The sequence below is a fragment of the Lygodium microphyllum genome, unplaced genomic scaffold (genome assembly GCF_053477565.2).
Source record: "Lygodium microphyllum isolate KBCC unplaced genomic scaffold, Lygodium_microphyllum_v1.1.10 scaffold_31, whole genome shotgun sequence".
Lineage (NCBI taxonomy): Eukaryota > Viridiplantae > Streptophyta > Polypodiopsida > Schizaeales > Lygodiaceae > Lygodium > Lygodium microphyllum.
In genome coordinates this window covers 11581742-11602511 of record NW_028229514.1, presented here as the reverse complement: position 1 = coordinate 11602511, position 20770 = coordinate 11581742, and positions in this window count along the sequence as shown.

The following is a 20770-nucleotide window of genomic DNA, read 5'->3' as shown; positions in this document are numbered from 1 at the left end:
TCTCAAGCTGCACAATTGTTTCCAAAGGTTGTTTTCACTAACCATGGTTTACCAAAAGTTATTATTTTATATTGTGATTCTAGATTTTGCAATAATTTTTGGACCACTTTGTTTGCTAATTTAGGTACAAATATTGATTTCTTATCTACATTTCATCCTAAAACTAATGGGCTTTTGCGTGCATACACAATTTCAAAACCATAAACATGGGATACACATTTGCATTTACTTCAGTTTTCATACAATAATACACCACCTATAGCTACACAAAAAGCACCTTTTGAAATCATTTATGGACATAGATTTCCTACACCTATTACATCATTATCAAACAAAGTTAAAGATGCTGATGAAATTGCCAATATGCATGTTACAATTTTTGCTGAAATTAAATACATGATTGCGAAAGATTAGCAATTATACACTAAACAAGCTAACAAGAAAAGAAAAGCTATGAGTTTTAAAGTTAATGTTTATGTTTGGTTACACATTGAAAAGAGAAGATTACAAACTGTTGATAAACACCTTGTTGTTAAGTTAGCCCCTGGGTTTTATGGACCTTTCCATATCACTCACAAAATTAATAACAATGCATTTAAATTAGAACTACCCCAACACTGGAAAATCCACAATACTTTTCATATCAATTTGTTACGACCTTTTAGAGGCCAAATACCTGTTCACCCTGTCTATGAAAACCCTCCTTTGTTAGAAGAAGAAACTAAATTCCTTGAAGCCGAAACTATTCTCGATATTAACTTTATGACCACTAGAACTGGCTGTAGATACTCTAAATATGTGGTTAAGTTTAAAAATCATTGTATTGAAGAGGCCCAATGCATGCACACCCATGACCTAAGTGCTTATCCCTCATTGCTCGCTCCACATTGAGCTAATACCAATTGAGGACAATTGCTATCCCATTGCGTGGGTGTGATGCCAGGAGGCATATTTCACAATGCATATTTCACAATGGATTTCATGAGGCCATGATGGATTCCGTGAGGTTTTGCAATGGATTCCATAAAACTATATTTATTTGTCGAGGCTCGTACACAAGGTGGATTCCTTGTGCGAGAAGTTGATAGGGACACCTGCCCTTTTTGGGTGTCATATTAATTTAATGTGCACGTGGGTGATTCCACAGCGGGTGATTTCACAAAATACATATTTAAATTAATGGACGTTTATGAGTTTAGAGTGCACTCTTATTAAATTAAGGTTAGGATAGAGTTCCAACCTATTTATTTATTTTTGTAGCTGAAGAATGCTAGGTATTCACTTTTTTCGATTTAATTTTATTATTTTCTAACAATTGTGAATGCTTCAATTGATGTGTAGAGCATGCAATAGTGGCATTGGAAAGCAATGGGCAATAGCGTGTATTCAAATTATTTAGACAAAATTATCAATTTTGATGGGCGTGTGTGTTATCATTAAAGGTGTGGCGCTAATATTTATTTAGATGCGCTTATTTATTGAAGCACTTGACAAATATTTATGTGCATGGACGCACGATTTCAATATTTCATTATTGGATATTGTATTTGGGCATAGCCGGACACTTGGGCTGCCCAACTGCTTTATTCTTTATTTGGTCAAAATCAAACACAAAAGCCAAAGCATGTTGATTGTAAAATTAGGCTATTTTTAAGCTTTGAGATGAGTAAATTTATAAATACATGCCTTGTGAAGTGCTTACACAAGGCATGGGAGGAGATTATACCCAATTTATCTTTTGTCCTCATATCGTGCAAATCTTCTTTCTTGCTTTTTGAGCTTAAGTAGAGTTCTTTGTTCTTGGGGACCTTTTGGCGCTTGTTACGTACGCATCCAACATCCCATTTGCGCACTTATTCATGAGCTCAAGGATATTCCTTTAAAGGATGTTAGATGTGATGCTCTACAAATGGAGAATGTTTAAAATACTTTGTCTGATGCCTTAATATAAAATGCAAAGATGCGTCAAGATTTGGAATGTTTTTATGTTTTCAAAGATGGACTCAGTGTGTTGGATGCATTGATTATGTTGGATGTGGAGCAAAAAGGTTATCAGAATCAACTTTCGATGCAATGGATTTTGAAAGATCAAGCATTTGTTGTGTATTCGATAATGGGTGCATTGATAGCCTGTATATGGAGAATAAAAAACTCTAGTATATGATGCCTACCCAAGGCCTGATGACCTTGGAATGGATGCCTGGTATGGAGTTAGAGTTGTGCAAATGCTAGTCATTTTGATCCATGATCTAAGGGGATATATTCTTATATGTATAATGAGTGACAAGCTGACGCTAAGGGTGTTTGACCCACATGGTGCATTGGTGGCACATACCAAAGGATGTGTAAGTTCAAAGGGAGTGGATGTCATGCTGCTATGCAGACATAGTGTGAAAAACCCTAGAGTGCATCATCATCCAGCTTTCTAATTAATCTAGAGAGTCAATGCCATATTAGTCATGAGTGTTTGTGTCCATAGTATAATTGGTTCAAAAACACAAGATCTTTGGACAATTTTGGCCTATTTTTTATGTTTTTGATATTATTTCTTGTAAATATCCAAAAAAGGTATTAAAATTTTCTAGAATAGGATGACATGCAAAAAGCAAGTTGCTTTTTCAACCAATTTTAGAGATCTCATGCAAAAAGAAGGGCTACCAAAATTGCATGGCATGCGATTGTAGTTTACAGGCAGCAAACAACACTCCAAATGAGGAGGAATGATCTGGGAGGATTCTAAGCAAGTGTCCTTGCATACATGCTTGGATAAACTCATGAAAATGGCCTTTGTAGATCTTAGATTGTTGCTATTTCTTTTATATGTCCTATTGGGCTCCTTCCCCACCCATTTGTCATGTTTTCCCATATCTAAGGTTTTTTCTTTTCTTTTTAAATAAATTTTCATTTTTTCTCTTTTCATATGAACTCATATTTCCTTTATCAAAATGGAAATATAATATCATTGACCTGTTCATTCCTTTCAACCTGACACTTTTTCCTTTTAAAACCCCCTATTTTGAATTATGATTTATCAATTATTAACTTTGATAGATTTATGCGACTTGGATGTTTTTCATGTGAATTCACCCTCTTTATATTAGAAGTGTGATTTGAGTCTACCACATTGATTATCTCATCAAATCAAGCATTCTCTTTTAAGTGCTTGCATTCCAATGCATGGTTTGGAGTTCTTCCTTTTTGCATGTTTATGAGTCTTTCTCTTTTGTGCTTTTTGTCTTTTTTATCTAAGAATGAGTTGTATTCTAGTGAGAACTATATTTTGACTTTCTAATCTTATACGACTCATGGCACCCTTTTTTTTTCATGCACTCTACTCTAGTAAATGGATTTCTCATTATTAATTCATGATTGTAATTATGTGTGCCTTCTTTGCCCTCTTCCTATGCAAGTATATATTTTTAGCACTAGACACTTAGTTTTAGTTGTCCCTCCCATTTGCCTTATTGCCCTATTGCCCTACCTACTTTTCCTTTTTTTGTGCTTCAATCCAATGCATAAATTTTCTAAAATTCATTTTTATGTGATTTTGTGTGTGTTGACAATCCACGTTTCTATGTGAACACCCGTATTTCACCCTATTACACATACCATCATGTTCAATACATCATATATACCTTGAACATGCCCCTACATTGTGTCCTAGTCCTGCTATCAACACTAATTTTTTTTACCCCACCTTGCATGTGTGTGCACGATTGGGGGCAAAAACCCAATGATAATCATTAAACCAAACAATATAAAAATACAAAAAAGAAATATAGAAACAAATAAAAAATTCCATTATATTTTTAAGAAAACAAAAGTTTACTTTCCCCCTACTAACGACCCACTCTCCCCACTTCCCCATCTCTCTTCTCTCCTTTTCTTTCTTTCTTTCTCTCTCTCTCTCTCTCTCTCTCTCTCTCTCTCTCTCTCTCTCTTTCCTTTTAATTTTTTTTAAATCTATTTTTATATTTTCATTTTTCTTTCTGTCACCTCCCCCTCCCTCTCTCCCCATAACCTCTCCCTCTCCCTATCTCCCTCTTTCTCTCTCTTGTCCCCCCTTGTAGTCACCTGCCTCCCCCCTTTCCCTCCCCCATCTTCTTCCCTCTCTCCTCCTTTTTTTTCCTCCCTCTCCTCCCATTCCTGCTCCTCCCCTTCTCCTTCTTTCCGCTCTCCTTCTTCTTCCAACTTCCCTTCTTCATGTCTTCTTCATGCTCCCTTACCCCTATTCCCCCAAGGCCACTACATGTTGGTTATCAGCCCATTGCCAATAGTACCATGTGTGGCCTCCCTATCTTCTCCTCCCTAGTGCTCTCTCCTACCACTAGGCCCTTCCTCATATGCCTCCATCATCCATGCATTCAATTGCACTGCCTACCCCATTGCGCATCTATCGAAAGGCCACCATAGTACTCAGTATAGTGAGTACCCATAGTGGTGTGCTCATGTTACACCTGCAGTGGCCTGATACTACTTTGGTTAAAGCTTACAAAGTGGGTTCCTGTCATTTGGTGTGTAACCGGCCTTATTGTCACTACTTCCAGTCCACCCTCCTTGCCCTTTCATACCCAACCACCGATTTCCATAGTGTTGTGCTCGTGTGTTGCGCTCGCACTAGCCTGATGCTACCAAGTTCCATGTCGCCCACACCCCAAAAACCTAACTCTGATGTTGTCTTTTTCCCACGTCCCAAATGCCTTGCTTCGATATTCCCCCCCCCCACCACCACCATTGGCCCTTCCCACCATCATTGCCTCTAGCCCACCCTACCTGCCCCTATGTCTCCTCGTGTGACTCTTCTTTTGCCTCTTCCAACTCTTTTTTCACCTCTTCCTCTAGTTGTTTACCCTCCCCCTTCCTACCAAACCATGCCCTGGTCCCCCTCCCACCCAACTACACCCCCCCACCTCGTGAAACCCCCTCCTTGGCTCCCTCTTCCCCCTTCCTGTGAGACCCCCCAAAATCAAAACTAGCAAACATAACTGCCCCATATTAGCCCCGCTTCCCACTCCAAATATATGGCACTCATGCACGTCACCTTTTTAATGTATATGGATATTTTTTGCACCACCTTGTCTGATTTCGTCCTTGCTTAGTGTGTGATGTGCTTACTCTTGTTCCCATGTGCTTGCCCCCTAGATCTTCTTTCGTTGCTCATTTGTATAGAGGATTCAAATTTCCTTCATGTGCATGTGGTTTTGTTGCTATTCACATGGGAGGATGCACATGTGCTCTAATCATCTCAGGATGCCCATGTTCACATGTTGATAGTTGGATAAAAGCCGTGGAACCCATAAGTCACACGTTTTTTGTATTTTAAAAAAATAAAAAACATCAAATTATTTAACAAATAAAAAATTACAAAATAGAAAAACAATGAAAAAATATTAAAAATCATAAAAATTTGAATAAAAAGTTAAAAGTAACATAAAAATAAAAAATAAAATCCAAAAAATCCTTTATTTAAAATTGTTTCCCAACATTCCCATTTATATCCCCTTTGTTTGTCCCTTTCTAAAAGTTTCAAAATTCACTTGTAACCCAAAGAACAAACAAAAATAATAATAATAACATACATATTTTTAGAAAAAAAATCAAAACATAAAAACCCACAAATAAACCAACAAAAACAAAAACAAAAAACATTTAAATAAAAAAAGGAAACAAAGCAAGAACATATAACCAAAAATAAAAACAAAACCAAAACAAACAAACAACATAAAGTTCATACATGATTCTCCAATTTAAAATCAAAGAAAATTTTGAAAAATACATAAAATGAAACCAAATGGGACACAATATATAAAAACACAAATCAATATACACACACCCAACCCACCATTATTATTTTTTTCTTTTTGGCACTTGTGTTATTCATTGTTTTGTTTTAGATTACCATCCTAGGAGGACAACTAGTTGATATAGTTGCCCATGTGTCCTTCCTTTTCGTGGATTTGTTGGACAATGTGGGTTTGTGTCTCCTTCATTGTCACATTGTGAGAAATTGTGGGTGTCCCACACACCACCAAGTTATTTTTCTTTCCTTTCTCCGCATGCACGATAACACATGATTTAATTATAATTAAAAATCACTTGACCATTGCCCCACCAAATTAATAGAATGCACACCATAATATTTATTTAAAATCAATACAACTATTATTTTATAAAAGGAACCTTGGCCATTTCATGAACACATTGCCACACTACCCATATACTTTTTCTAAATTAAAATAAACCCGTGTTACTCACATGTGTAAACAAATTATTTTGTAAATAAAATTCATCCCCATCATCATCGATGCATGTGCTTTGAGTTGAGCATCATGTAATTGCAACAATGAATTGCATTATAGAGACCCTTGTCAAATTAGAGTCTGAGTGGGAGTTGGGATATATGAATTTTGATTCATTGTGCATTACAAATTTAAATTTAAGAAGTAACAAATAAAATTTTCTCATACAAAAATGAACATGATTAGCAATCACCCATCCACTACACCACACCTTAGGCATATGAACTATGCATATGGGGATGGAGTTATTAGTCAAGGTTGGTCTTATGGATCCCTATCCACCCTATTTTTTTGTCAATGATATTGGTAACATCTTTGTGTGAAATTTTCATCATACCATCTATTGTTTATACCATTCCCACTCCCCATGACTTCTTCAACCTGGTTGTACCAAGGCTGCTCTTTAGATAGAGGAATTTGTCCATATCGAGTATTTGCAATAGCACTTTCACATTGGGAACATCATTCAACACAAGCAAGTAGGGAAATAAATGCTTATAAGCATGCCATCTTTCTTCTCTTCGATATCAAAAGAGGATGGAAAGATGCAGTTGGCACTTTGTGTCACACAACTATTATAAGGATCATCATAAAAAATGATGATTTGTGTAGCATCACATCCAAATTGTATGGCTAATTTTACTAAGGGCTTGAACCTTGCTTCAACATATTGCTTCCCTAGTCTATACATTTTCATTTTCTCAAATGTGTAGCAATGCTCCTCACTTCAAATATGCTCTTGTGTGGTTGACGAGATTCTAATATTACATATTTCTAGCAAAGTATTCAAGAATTCCATAAGACTAGGTTGAAATACTAGATACTTGTTAGTGCCATACATTATAGATTCATGAAGTGGTGATTTTTGGATACAATGCTTGAATAATAAACCATTCAAATCCAATAACATTGTTTATATTGATTTCTATATGGTTCTTGGTGTGTAGGAACATTAAGATTGCTACCAAATGATTTTGCCTTACATTTTCCTCTCACAAATAAAATTTTTTGGTGATACTATCTTATATACTAGTCCATTAAAAGAATGATAAAAATCACAATGGATTGGAAATGTGAACTCATATCAATACTTATATTATGTACAATATAAGACTTTAATATTTCACAATTGATTAAATCCCTCTCTATTTTGAAATATTATTTTTATGTTTCAATATACAAGTAGCATATATAAGTTTCAACTCTCTCTTTGATATCTCCTTGAGGTCAAGCCTAGCCCTATGAGTAAGACAATTTTAACTCTCTCTTCATTATCTCCTTAAGGGTACAACTTGTCTTGATGGTAAAGGGAATATTCCTTGTTCAACTAGTGAAGGTTTATAATATGGTCAAACATGTCAACTAGACTATCTTCTCTCAAGATCTAAAAGGAAGACCTCTCCAAAGCCATCATTAATCCATCCTCCACCCAATTAGAGTTATTCTACTAGCCTTAAACTCTTCACCTATTATTTGTCTAGATCATTATCTAAGCTTCATAGTGGAATGCACAATGGATAGAGCCATATTTGTATTAGCTCATTTGAAATTAAAGTAGTTTTTTATCTTCTCTTATTTTCTATGTATTTCTTACTTCCTACTTAGATTCTATCCATTATGCCATGTAATTTTTGCATGGTATCAGAGTTGAAGGAGCTCTAAGGAGTGAAAAGTATGTGAGAGACAAGCTATTCAATAGTGAATAGGAGAGATCTCATATAATACATCAGGTAGTTGTACCAATACATGAGGTGATGGTGGTGCTATACTAATAATTGAGAAAATAAGGATTCACTCACTAACCTTTAGCAAAAGCAAGTTAGATGGTACAAACTACACTTTATGGAAGTTTAAAATAACAACTATCCTTGATTCTTATGAGCTTTTAGAAACACTATTGGCGACTATGATTGAGAACAAAAAATCACTCTCATTCTAGCAAAATCGAGTGTTGTGATCCTTTTGAATGTAGATCTTTATGGGCTTGGAAACAAAGGAATGCATATACATTGTGTGCCTTAGTTATAAGCTATTTTGATAGTGTTTTGACCTTGATTCAATATACAACCAAGGTATTAGAGGCTTGGAACATGTCGAGAAGTTAGTATAAAATGAAAAATCAAACAAGGTTTCAAAACTTAAAGAATCAACTAGCAGTAGAGAAGTTCGGTGAAGGAGAGATAGTAGTTGAAGTGCTCATCACTCATATCAAGAATCTATATGACTAGATGGGTGGTATTGGGATACAAAAAGCCTAGTGAGGAGCTAGCTCGAAGATGTCTTGAGATTCGTCTGCTAAAGTCTGATGGATTGGTAATTATCCTAAACACTGAGGTGAGACCCCCAAGCTTTGAAGTTTGATCAATTTTGTGTAATGGAGAAGGTATTGCAGCTTAAAGCTTGAACGGGTACCAATAGTGGAGATGTTGCATTCTTAACTAATGGGAAAAGTAAAGGTGGTTCCTGTAGCAATGGTGATAAAAAGAAGAAGGGTGGTGAGAAAAAGTTTCAAGGGGAGTGATTTTTCTACAAAAAGAAAGTATATGCAATTATAGATTTTCATGTCAAGAAGGCAAGTGAGGAATGGCACCATGAAAAATAAAGGGAAGGAGATAGCCAATGCAGATGAAGTAGAGTTGAAGTTATTCATGGTAGTAATTGAGAAATTATTCTTCTCATTTCATAAGAAATATCCACCACTACATCATGGGTATTGGATAGTGGTGCCTCCCATTGCATGACCATAACAAAGGTCTTTATTATTCTGTGTAGCCTTTGCAAAAGGATCCACCATTGTGATGATTGTGAATTATACAAAATGCCCTACTAAGGGCAAAGGTACTATTTCATTTCTTGTTGCAAATAGTGAACTCAAAAATCTTCAAATATATTGTACATTCTAGAGATTAATAGAAATATATTATTAGTTTCTTCTATAACTAACCTTGACCATGAGGTTAGGTTCAACAAGACATATGTAGAAATTATTGACAATACTAGAAAAGTTGTTAGCAATGGAGAAAGAAGGAGCAACATGTATCAGATAAGTGCTCTTATAGCCACTACTAGTATAGGCACAAGCAAACTTTGGCATGAAATATTTGGTCACATTGTTATTGCCATGTAAAAGGAGCATATAAGTAAGCTATGGCTATATACCTACTTATAGTACGCTAAAATGAAGGAACCATGTGAAGCTTGTATGATAGGCAAAAAACAAAGAAAAAGGCATTTTCACAAGCAAGAAAGAACAAAGAAAAGGCTCCTCTAGATTTGCTACATGTTGATTTATGCAGTGAAATGCCTATAAAAGCATTGGGGAGATCTTCTTATTTTATGTTGATCGTGTGGAACTATAATAGAAAGATATCATTGTACTTCATTTGTAATAATAAGGCTCAAGATTTTGGTAAGTTTAAAGAAAGGCTAAAACTTGTAGAGAATAAAATAGAGCAAGTGTGAAGAATTTTAGAACATATGGTGGTGGTGAGTTCAACTCAAAGGTGTTTGAAGACTTATGCAAGAGAAAAGGAATTAAGGGTGAATTCATGATGCCTCATACACCTTAGTGTAGAATGGAATTATTGAATGCCGCAATCGCACCATTGTGAAAATGGCAATGTGCATGCTTAACAAGAAGGGATTGATTCACCAGTTTTGGGTGGATGCTATGTTAGGGATATTCGCACATTAGCAACATTTAAAGTAGGCAACAAATAGTGCATTAATGTACAAATAGATGCAATGAAAATATTGACCATTGGTGTGGCACATGGGCAAATAGAATATCAAAGCTACTAGCAGTAGGCTATATAATGGAGAGACCCACCCAAGCTAGGCATTTGTTTATTCATTCATCTTTCTAGGTTTGTTTGTGTATTCACCATGCACCTATTAGGTATTTTAACCAATCCTTGGCATCATAAATGCTATAACAATAGCAAAGTTTTTCTCTTTGTTTATGTCCTAAGATATGAATATTAGCATTAGTACTGCCATACTCTTTTCGTATTACTATTGGCTTTTGAGTCTATGAGATGATGTGGTTTCTTTGGTGATTTTTCCTATATACCCAGTTATTAGCAATTATGTCTCTGTCAAGACTATTGTATTGGTTTTTATATACAAATATACTTTGTCTTATTGTTTTGACAATGTTTATCTCAATGTTTTGACAATGTCCTATATCTTTGTCTTTATTTTTTTGACAATGTTTATCTCAATACCGTGGATGTTGACTATGGAGTGTGATGTCGGTGTCCACTTGTGTCACCTCTAAGTATGACCACACTTTATCCTGTGTGGTGGTAATCCCCAAACCAACTACACATGGTGATCATGATTAACGTTCCTCCATGTGCTAAGTTGAATGTATGCATTTGCAAGATCTAACCCATGCAGATTTGGCTCTTGGCCAAGCACAATGGTCTAGGTCTGATCAATGCTAAAGGGCAACATTTCTTGATGCCCCTTCTATCTAAGTAATGATGCATCTTGAGAACAATAGTCCCCCTAGTCTTGCTATGAAAGTGCCTTTTGTGCTCCACTCCTAGAAATGGAAGAGAATATGCACTCCCACTTATTGCTCCTATAACTCCATTGAGGCTAGCAAATTGTTTATTTTCTTTTTTTCTCATCCAGTTGTTATCCAATCTATACCCCCTCACCAGGTTTTAACTCTTAATAGAATGGCCCATCAATTGAACATTCCATTTCCAAATTTTTTTGGATCTTCACATGAGGATCTCAATACTTTGATCTACCAATTTGATACTACTTACATTTTCAACTTCCCTAGTCACGTTAATGAGCCTCGAAAAGTCACCGTATTTAAATCAGTGATGTAGAAAAGGGTTGTAACTTGGCTAGTAGTAGAACATGGATGGACCACCTAGAATGCCGTACTGACTACACTTCAAAATAGATTTCAACTCAACCAAATTGATGCTTAGAAGCTTGAACGATTTTTCAACCTAAAGTAGGGACATAAATCTGTCCAAGCTTACATGCCCAAGTTGACTATCGTAACAAGTAGAATTGACCCAAACACCCAACCATGGGATAAAATGTTAAACACTTTGTATGCCAAAGGCTTCCATAACCCAATTTAGAAAGCTTTTGCTGCTGATGAGTTGTTCAACAATAGCATAGATACCTTTTATAATATATCCCTTAAATTGGAATAATTTTTGTTGATGGAAAGAAACCCACAAAGTCAATCCAAAAGACTCAAGACAATGCCACTAGTGATTGAGACTTTGACTTGGATCTAGGAGGTAGAAACTAGTATTGAGGAAGCTAATTTTGAGGATGAGAAGGAGAAAATGCCAAGCAAGTTCAAGAAGAAAGTAAAGGGCAAGAAACCCTTAGAGATCACTTGAAAAAATGAGGTAAAGACATGTATAGGCTGAATGCAGCCTAAATGAGTAATGGTGCAAAGTATTTGTAATATGGCAACTCATAACATAGAATACCGTCACAATAGCGGCCACCAGATGGTCTGCTTGGTGGATGGCAAGGCACCATAGCATCCCTATCTAGTCAATGGAACACCATTCCAACCAATCAAGTTCAAACACCTACAATAGCTTATATAAATGGGGAGTACCAACAACCCAATGGTGGCTATGGCATGCATGGTAGGGGAGGAAGAGGGTGATGAAATATTCATCCATTTTCTAAACATTGTGTCCTCTATATGGAGGAAGAACATAGGAGATCAAAGTGTCCCAAAGCTTAGGCATATGATGCCCAGAAACGAAAAGGGCAAGGGTTGGCAACCATGCTTGGAGTCAATACAGTATAAACTGTGTATAAATCAATGACATATTGAAACCAAATGTCAACGTAGTCACTCACTCTAGAAGAGATTATAAGAAAGTAGCACTAAAATCCATAAGTCCTTCATGGGCAAAACAGGCAAGTTCGGCCACCAAGCAGTGGTAGACTAGATAGTAGGCGAACTAGCCACGATAAAGTATATACCACCAACTCGATGTTCAACCCGAGAGATGGTCAAGAAGTTCAAGAGCATGGGAGAATCCTCCACAGTAGAATGATGGTCGAGATGATAAAGCCTCAAAAACATGGAAAGCAACAACATTATGATGGAACTATCCGCAATCCAACTAGTAGTGAGATGCACAAACTACGCTAGCTCAAAGAATACAACCAGGTGTGAAGATAAGTCCACATCCAAGTTCCACATGGAATCAATAAAACTAGAGAACAATAGTATTTTGGAAGTTAAAAAGGTAAAGTTACAGTAGGAATGGATGGAAAGTACCAACCTTGAAGGAAGAGAAAAACTAGTTGCATGGAAGGATCTACAACCTATTGAAGTTAAGCATACATATGTCCATCCTAGAATTGACAAAAATAAATTTCCATAGATTTGGCTTGGTAAATATAAGAGGTAGACACTAGAAGTTCATCCTAATTAGGAGCATGAAAATAATTTAGAAGAAAAACTTGGATAGAAACATGCTAAGACCTAGAAAGCTAATCTCAATGGAAGTAGGAGCTAGAAATCTTATTCTAATTTCATAGAAAGGAAAGGGAACAAGCCATGAGTTTTTTCCATTCTAGACTCATCTGAAGATCCAACAAGTTGGGGGCCAGTGAATGTAATTGTTTCATTAGATGACCTTTTAAATCTTGTACTAGCTTTGAAGAACCACCTATTGAAGATGACCAAACCAAATTGACTAATACCACCAAATCCTAAAGTAGCAATTATGACTGCAAAACACTCTAAAGGTCATAGTTAGGATAATCCAATAGGAGCCAATATGGCTAGGTCCATTATCCAACCTAACAATTTTGATGCTTCTCGTTTAGTGCAAGGACCAAATCATCCAAAAGTTCTACTTGACACTAGATCTCATATCAATATTATCACTTTAAGCATTCAAATTGATGGATTGGAAACCAACCCCATTCATAATTAGGATAAACACAAAATTACTATTCACAATACAAAGTAACTATTTTCTTAAAAAATGTTACCCCTCCATCATTGCAAAGTAGATCGGTTGTGGTAGACATGGTCAACATAGTGGAAGGATTGAGTGATTATGAGAAAAATGAGTTTATAAAGGCCAATGCAGATTTATAGCCACAATGCCTATTTAATATTCTACAGATCAGTGAATAGTATGTGTAATTTTAGAGTTTGCCATATAAATTCCTAGAGAAGGAGAAGGAAGGCCACAATTTGATGAGTTTTGAAAACCTGAACCTAGACTCAAGGAAACATGATGATGATGCTAAAGCTATTGCCAAAGCTAAGACAATAGAAGTATTGAAATTAGAGAGAAAATCTGAACCTCAAATGCAAAAGGTTACATGAGTGAAGGAGGATGAATTAGATACATTGTTTCTAGGTCTACTTGGAAGAGAACAAAATGTGAAGATCAATGCCCAACTAGAGCCAGGATTCTGGGAGCAACTTGTTAACTTATTGAATGAGTTCAAAGATGTGTTTGCTTTGGGTTACTCAAAAATAAAAGGACTACATATGAGATTCTACCAACACCAAATTTCCTTGAAGTTGGATGCTATTCTAATTCAGATGCAAAGATATTGGATGTGTGCACACATGGCCAAACAAGTCAAAGAGGGATTGGACCAACTACTACAAGTTAGCTTTATAGCCCTAATAGATCAAGTAGATTCAACCAATTGTTATTCACCAATTGTTATTGTCCCCAAGAAGAACAAGAAGTTGAGGATTTGTTTTTACTATCAAAAACTCAATGCCATTACTATTTTGGTTCCATTTTTATTTTCTATTTCCTACCTAGATAGCATCTTAGATGAGATAGCTAGCCACGACATGTATTTTTTCCTGGATGGATTTAGTGGTTATAACCAAGTTTGACTTGCCTTGGAAGATCAATCCAAAATAGCTTTCATTATGACATGGGATTTATAGAGTTTAAAGAATGCTCTGACTTCTTTTCAGAGGGATATGCAAGAGATATTCAGGCCCTACCTAACCAATTTCATGAAAGTATTTCTAGATGAGTTTAGTGTGTTTGGAAAAACAATGCTCCATTTGATGCACCTCCAACTATGTTTGACAAGATGTCGAGAGGTAAGTTTATAATTGAATACTTTGAAGTGTGTATTTTCTATTTGAGGTGGGCCACTTTATTTTCAAAGATGACATTGTTGTGGACCCCACAAAGGTTGCAGCTATTATGCAAGCTAAAGTGCTAGATTCACCATCTGTAGCTCTCCAATTAGTTGGACAAATTTGATGGCATGGACGTTGCCTCTAACTTTTAGTGCATTTAGCCATCCCCTTAAACCAATTGGCACATGTGGAAAACCCTATTTTTCAGTGGAATGATGAGAAAGACCTAGCATTTTAACACCTTAGGCTATTATTTTCCCAAGCCCCCATAGTGATTTTCCTAAATTGGAAAATAACAATTCATGTCTGTCTTGATGCTTCTGATGTGGCTATGGATGTGACCTCCGAATTTTGGTGCATTTAGTCATCTCCTTGTATCAGTTGGCACATGTGGAAAAATCTATTTTTCAATGAAATAGTGAGCTAACCTTGTATTTTGGCACCTGAAGATGTTATTATCTTGAGCTCCTATAGTGATTTCCCTAGATTGGAAAAAAGAAATGTCATGTAATTTTGTTATTATTTGCTAGGGCATGATTTTACTTTCCATGTGGATTACTCCTCGATTTATCTAGTTAAGCAATAAAATGTGATAAGAAGATTAGCCAAGTGGATTTTGTTGCTGCAAAAAATTTACTACACAGTGATACATCGATTGGGTGCTCAACAAGTGATTGCCAACTTTCTATCTCGATTGGACTCTGGAGAAGCACCAATCGATGTCAATGATAAATTATAAACCCACTTTTTTAGAGTAGGTATAGATATTCTAGAGCCTGAGTAATCAAACCCACCATGGACATGGTATGAGAAAATGCTGACCTTCCTAGAGACCAAAGTGTCCTACATGGGCTCTAGAAGCATCAACAAAAATGGCTAGCTCTTTGAAACTAACATTTTGAGGCCATTATGGGCCAGTTATATCATTCCAACATATATAGAGTGTTGTATAGAGTAATTCTATCAATGGAGTAGTCTATAGTTTTGGAGGAAGCTCACCAAAGAGTGTTCTGCACAGCCACTTTGTTTGGGCTAATGGACCATTTGGAAAATCCAATAAGCCTAATTATAGTGGTCAACTACACATAGCAATGTGTGAAAGTGGGTTCCACAATTCAACTCTTGCCAATGGTTGGATCAACCTAGTGCCACTTGCCACTTTATCCAATCCTTTCCTTGGAGCCCTTTCAAAAATGGGTCTTGACTTTGTTGATCCATCTTCCTAGTGGAAGCACATACTAAAAGTGAGTATATCTTGATAGCAATTAATTATTGTACCAAATGGGTAGAAGCATGGGATCTCTAGGATACCACGACCAAATTGGTTGGCCAAATACTTATTCAAAGATATCTTCACCCAATATGGTACTCCCATTGAATAGTTCAATTTAAATTATGTATGCATTTTGTTATCAAGGTCATCAAGGATGACTTAATTTTCCCTCATCATGTATAAAAAGTCATCACCCTACTTTTCACAAGCTAATGGCTTAGCATAATCCACTAATAAAGTGATTTGTAAAATTCTAACTAAATTGGCAGATCAAAATTAAAAAGACTCGAATACCAAGCTTCTCATTACATTATGGGTCTTCCACACTCCCTTCAAGTCTGCTATCGAAATAATGCCCTACAAATTGGCATTGACCTAGAAGACATCACAATCCTAGAGTATATAGTACCTAGTCTTCATATCATAGTATAAGGATGGCTCATCCTAGAGGAATCTCTTTCCTTCTAGATGGAAGCCCCCACCCAACTAGAAGAAGATCGGGTTCATAGTGCTTACATCCTATTCAAAGTCCAAGCCCTACAAAATCATCAAGTTGATAGGCTTTCCTAGAAACCATTCTTCTAGAAAGGCCAACTCATTTTGAGATTTAAAACCTGGATGGGCAAGCTCAAATTCTAATGGGGTGGTGCTTTCTAGATGTTCCATGATTACGATATTAATTCTTTCTACCTGACTGACTTAAAGGGAAATTTGTTATCAAAGTCTATATGTGGATTTTGATTGCACCATTATCATGCCTATGGCTTCTAGTGTCCATTTCCTATCGACCGGCCTAGAAATTAGCAAGAGTTTGAGGTCACTTTACCTAGCCGCCCGTGTATTACGACACTAACAGTCACCGCCACTACACACTGCAGGTGGTGGGCGGCCGTCACCGTCACTTTATTCTTTATTCTTTTAGTGACAGTTTGAATAAATGAAGGCCCGGTCACACATTGTGATTGTTGGAGTTCCCATTCCTAATCTCTCCCTTTCTTGTTCTTGCTCTCTCGCCATAGCTCTCGAGTCCAACCTTCGATTCGTCGCTCCCTTTCATAAAGGCAATAAATACCTACTTTAACATAAAGATAAGACTGAACTAAGGCTCATCCTCATGTCTCATCCTTGTCATACATTCACAAACACAAATATGATTTTTTCTTATTTTTTAGATGTTAAAAATTTGATTTTCTCTATTTATTTATTAATAAATATTGATATTCTATGATTTACTAATTTGGACTAACTAAGCTTGTTGAGAATTATTTTTATATCACATTCCATCCCAGGTGAACACCATATATATAACAAAATCCTAAAAACTCATGATTTCTCTCAAAATTGCAATGTTGTGGGTTTTATGTGTTTATAGAGAAATTATTAGATGACTGATTTTTCTTGATTTTCTTAACATTCCTAATAGATCACATCATTAACAACAAAATACAACCATTTTCAACCATTTAGCAATGGAATTTATCATAAAACAATTAAATTTATGACTTACTCATAGAACCGTGCTTTATATCTTACACATCTCGTGATTGGAGGTCCATTGATGCTTTCCAATAGCCACTGGTGATGCTTCTTTCAACCTCGATCTATGATTCTTCACACTCCAGCATCATCCCACGATCCATATCTCACATCATGACTTATTTCCCTCTCATATAGATTAATCCATGGAAATACACATCAAGAAGAGAGAGAAGAGAGGATAGAGAAAGACTAGAAATTCAAAATTTCATTTATGGATCCATTTTGTGATCTAATTGCAGTGATAGGAAGAAAAAAAATTCTCCATTCCATGCCCAAGATGCCTCCCTCTATCTCTGCCCAATTAGAAACTACCGATTTGGGAAATGAGGGGTTGTGCCAAAAAAATGCATTCCCACCTCCCCACCCCCCACCCCCCTGCATTCATCAAGTTTATGAGAGTTTTACTCTCTTTAGTTAAGCTTTCACTACAAGGAATTGAGCAATTAGCGACGCCGATTAGCGACGGCGGATATCGGCGTCGCAATTGGCGTCGCTATTTGCGACGCTATTGGAATAGCGACGCCACAGGAAAAAAAATGCGGCCGAAACCAGAGCGCCATTTTTATTTCTTTTGTTTCGCCTTTTGAGAGCGAGAGCGAGAGCGAGGGAGAGAGCGAAGGCTTTGTGAGAGAAGAAGAGGAAGAGACTTGCTGCCGCCACTACTGCCGCCGCCACCACCGCCGTTGTTCGCGAAGGAGAGGAGGAGCCCTCGTTGCAAAGAGAAGCCGCCCACGCTCGCCATATCTCATTGGTGAGTCTCCCTCTCTCTTTCTTTTGCTTGTTGAAGGTTTAAATCGTTCTCTTTTGCTTGTTTAGGAGAGGAAATGAAAGAGAAGGAGAGGGAGAGGGAGAGAGAGGGAGAGAAAGAGAGGGAGAAAGAGAGGGAGAGGGAGAGGGAGAGAAAGAGAGGGAGAGTGCATTCTCTCTCTCTCTCTCCCTTTTGCTTGTTTAATGTTTAAATTACTTTCTTTTTTTCTTGTTTAGGAGAGGAAACGAGAGAGTAAGAGAGAAAGAGAGAAAGAGAGGGAGAGGGAGAGGGAGAGGGAGAGAAAGAGAAAGAGAAATAGAGGGAGAGGGAGAGGGAGGGGGAGGAAATGAGAGAGGGAGAGAAAGAGAAAGAGAGGGAGAAGGAGGGAGAGTGCATTCTCTCTCTCCCTCTCCCTTTTGCTTGTTTAATGTTTGAATCACTTTATTTTTTGCTTGTTTAGGAGAGGAAATGAGAGAGAAAGAGAGCGAGAGGGAGAGGGAGGGGAAGGAAATGAGAGAGGGATAGAAAGAGAAAGAGAGGGAGAGTGCATTGTATCTCTCACTCTCCCTTTTGCTTGGAGGATGTTTAAATCGCTTTATTTTTTGCTTGTTTAGGAAATGAGAGAGAAAGAGAGATAGAGAGGGAGAGGGAGAAAAAGAGAAAGAGAGGGAGAGGGAGAGGGAGAGGGAGAGGGAGGGGAAGGAAATGAGAGAGGGAGAGAAAGAGAACGAGAGGGAGAGGGAAAGGGTGAGAGAAAGAGAGAAAGAGAGGGAGAGGGAGAGAAAGAGAGGGAGAGGGAGGGGAAGGAAATTTAAGATAATAGACTTATTGATAATGGTATGCAATGTGCTTTGCCATGGACCACGTACTTTATCAAAATGAACCCAAAATTATTGTTATAGAAGAAGAAACCCTTAAATTGAAAATATGATAATTTCTCTCAGGTCTTATGACTATGAGTAGAATTGATTGAAATAAATTTTATTACTATAGTTATAAAATTTCATAGATGGCACGCATTAATTTTAAAATGGATTACTTATACTCAAAGCCGAGATATAACAAATAATTATCTACCGGGACAAACAAATCGTTGAGCATGATACAAGGCCGAGATATAACATCAAAAAATCTCTCAACTACTATATACAATGCAAGATTTATGGTCAACTTGCAACTTGACGTACATCTCCATAAAGCTATCCATTTAAGCCTCGTTTACTGTAATGTAGATAAGATGGCAAACGAAGAAGGTCTTATTGTTCAAGACCGCGAGACGTATCTTAATCAGCGTGTCCCATGTCCTTGCTCTCAGTGCAAGTTGGCAATTAGACGAAAACGCCGATTGTCTATAGAACACGTACGACGATTTGGCGAGTTTCAATCTGAGATCATTGATCAGGCGATTGCGGATTTTCAGCAAACGGTAATTTGAAGTTAGCATTTTTCATGCATTGTACTCTCAAGCTAATTGAAAACCATACATAATAAGATTGGGTCTTGTTGGCAAATTTTGTATCCAAGGGGGGTGATGTCTCGACTCAAGGGGGAGTGCACCCTTTGCGGCCAATTAGAAGAGTTTGTGGACATGCGATGGATGGATTGCAGGAGCCAATCGACCACTCGCAAGGCCCATCTATACCGTCAATGCCAGAGGAGACAGTCAACCTTCCCGACCTGCCTACAATCTTGGAGCCTGAGATGGAGGCAATGATCGATGCATTGATTCCCATGGATGTTGAGACATCTGACCCGCTTAGAGAGGAAGCATCCATACCATTATATGCTGGGTGCCGAGTATCTCGGTTGAAGACATTGCTTGCACTCTTAAGTGTGCAAGCAAAATATGGTTGGAGCGATACGAGTGTGACTGAGTTATTCAGGTACCTTGCACATAGACTTCATTGTTTTTTAAAAAAACAGTATTATTGCAAACATTTGTGTTTTTTCAAGGTGTTTTATGATTTTTTTCAGGTTATTGAAATATCATATATTGCCACCTGCAAACACCATGCCTGAGTCTCGTGATGATGCATGATATGTTTTACGGAAGCTTGGCATGGACTACAATAACATCCATGCATGTATCAACGACTGCATATTGTTTCGAGATGAATACGAGATTATGGAGACATGTCCAAAGTGTGGTGCTCACAGGTATCGACAAGACTTGCAAGGGCAAACCATCCCTCAAAAAGTTCTCAGACACTTTCCGCTCATCCCCCGCATAAACCACATGTTTCGCATATCTGCCATGCAAGCTTGACAACGTGGCATGTGCAGAATAGGTCCACAGATGGAGTTCAACGAATATCAGCAGATTTGCGCGCATGGAGCCACATTGACTCTACCTTCCCAAGCTTTGCGCGAGAGCCAAGGAATCTTCGGCTCAGTCTCGCCATGGATGGTGTGAACCCATTCGGTCTGCGCTCGACTTCTTACAGTGTGTGGCCTATAGTGCTTGTCAACTACAACATTCCTCCATGGCTTTCTACGAAGAAAGGACATCTCATCCTTAGCTTGCTCATCTCGGGCCGCTACAAAGTAAAAAATATGGACATGTATCTTCGTCCATTAGTCGATGAGCTTAAGATTTTATGGAAGGAGGGGGTCACGGTGTAAGATATGAGCAGGCGCGATGGTCGGCGGTCAGCCAACATTCGAGCCATTCTCATGTGGATGATGCATGACTTTCCAGGATTGGGAGAGTGCTCAGGTGAGCAGACCTTTGTTCTCGCTGGTAATATCTATATTTTATTTCATTCAATCAA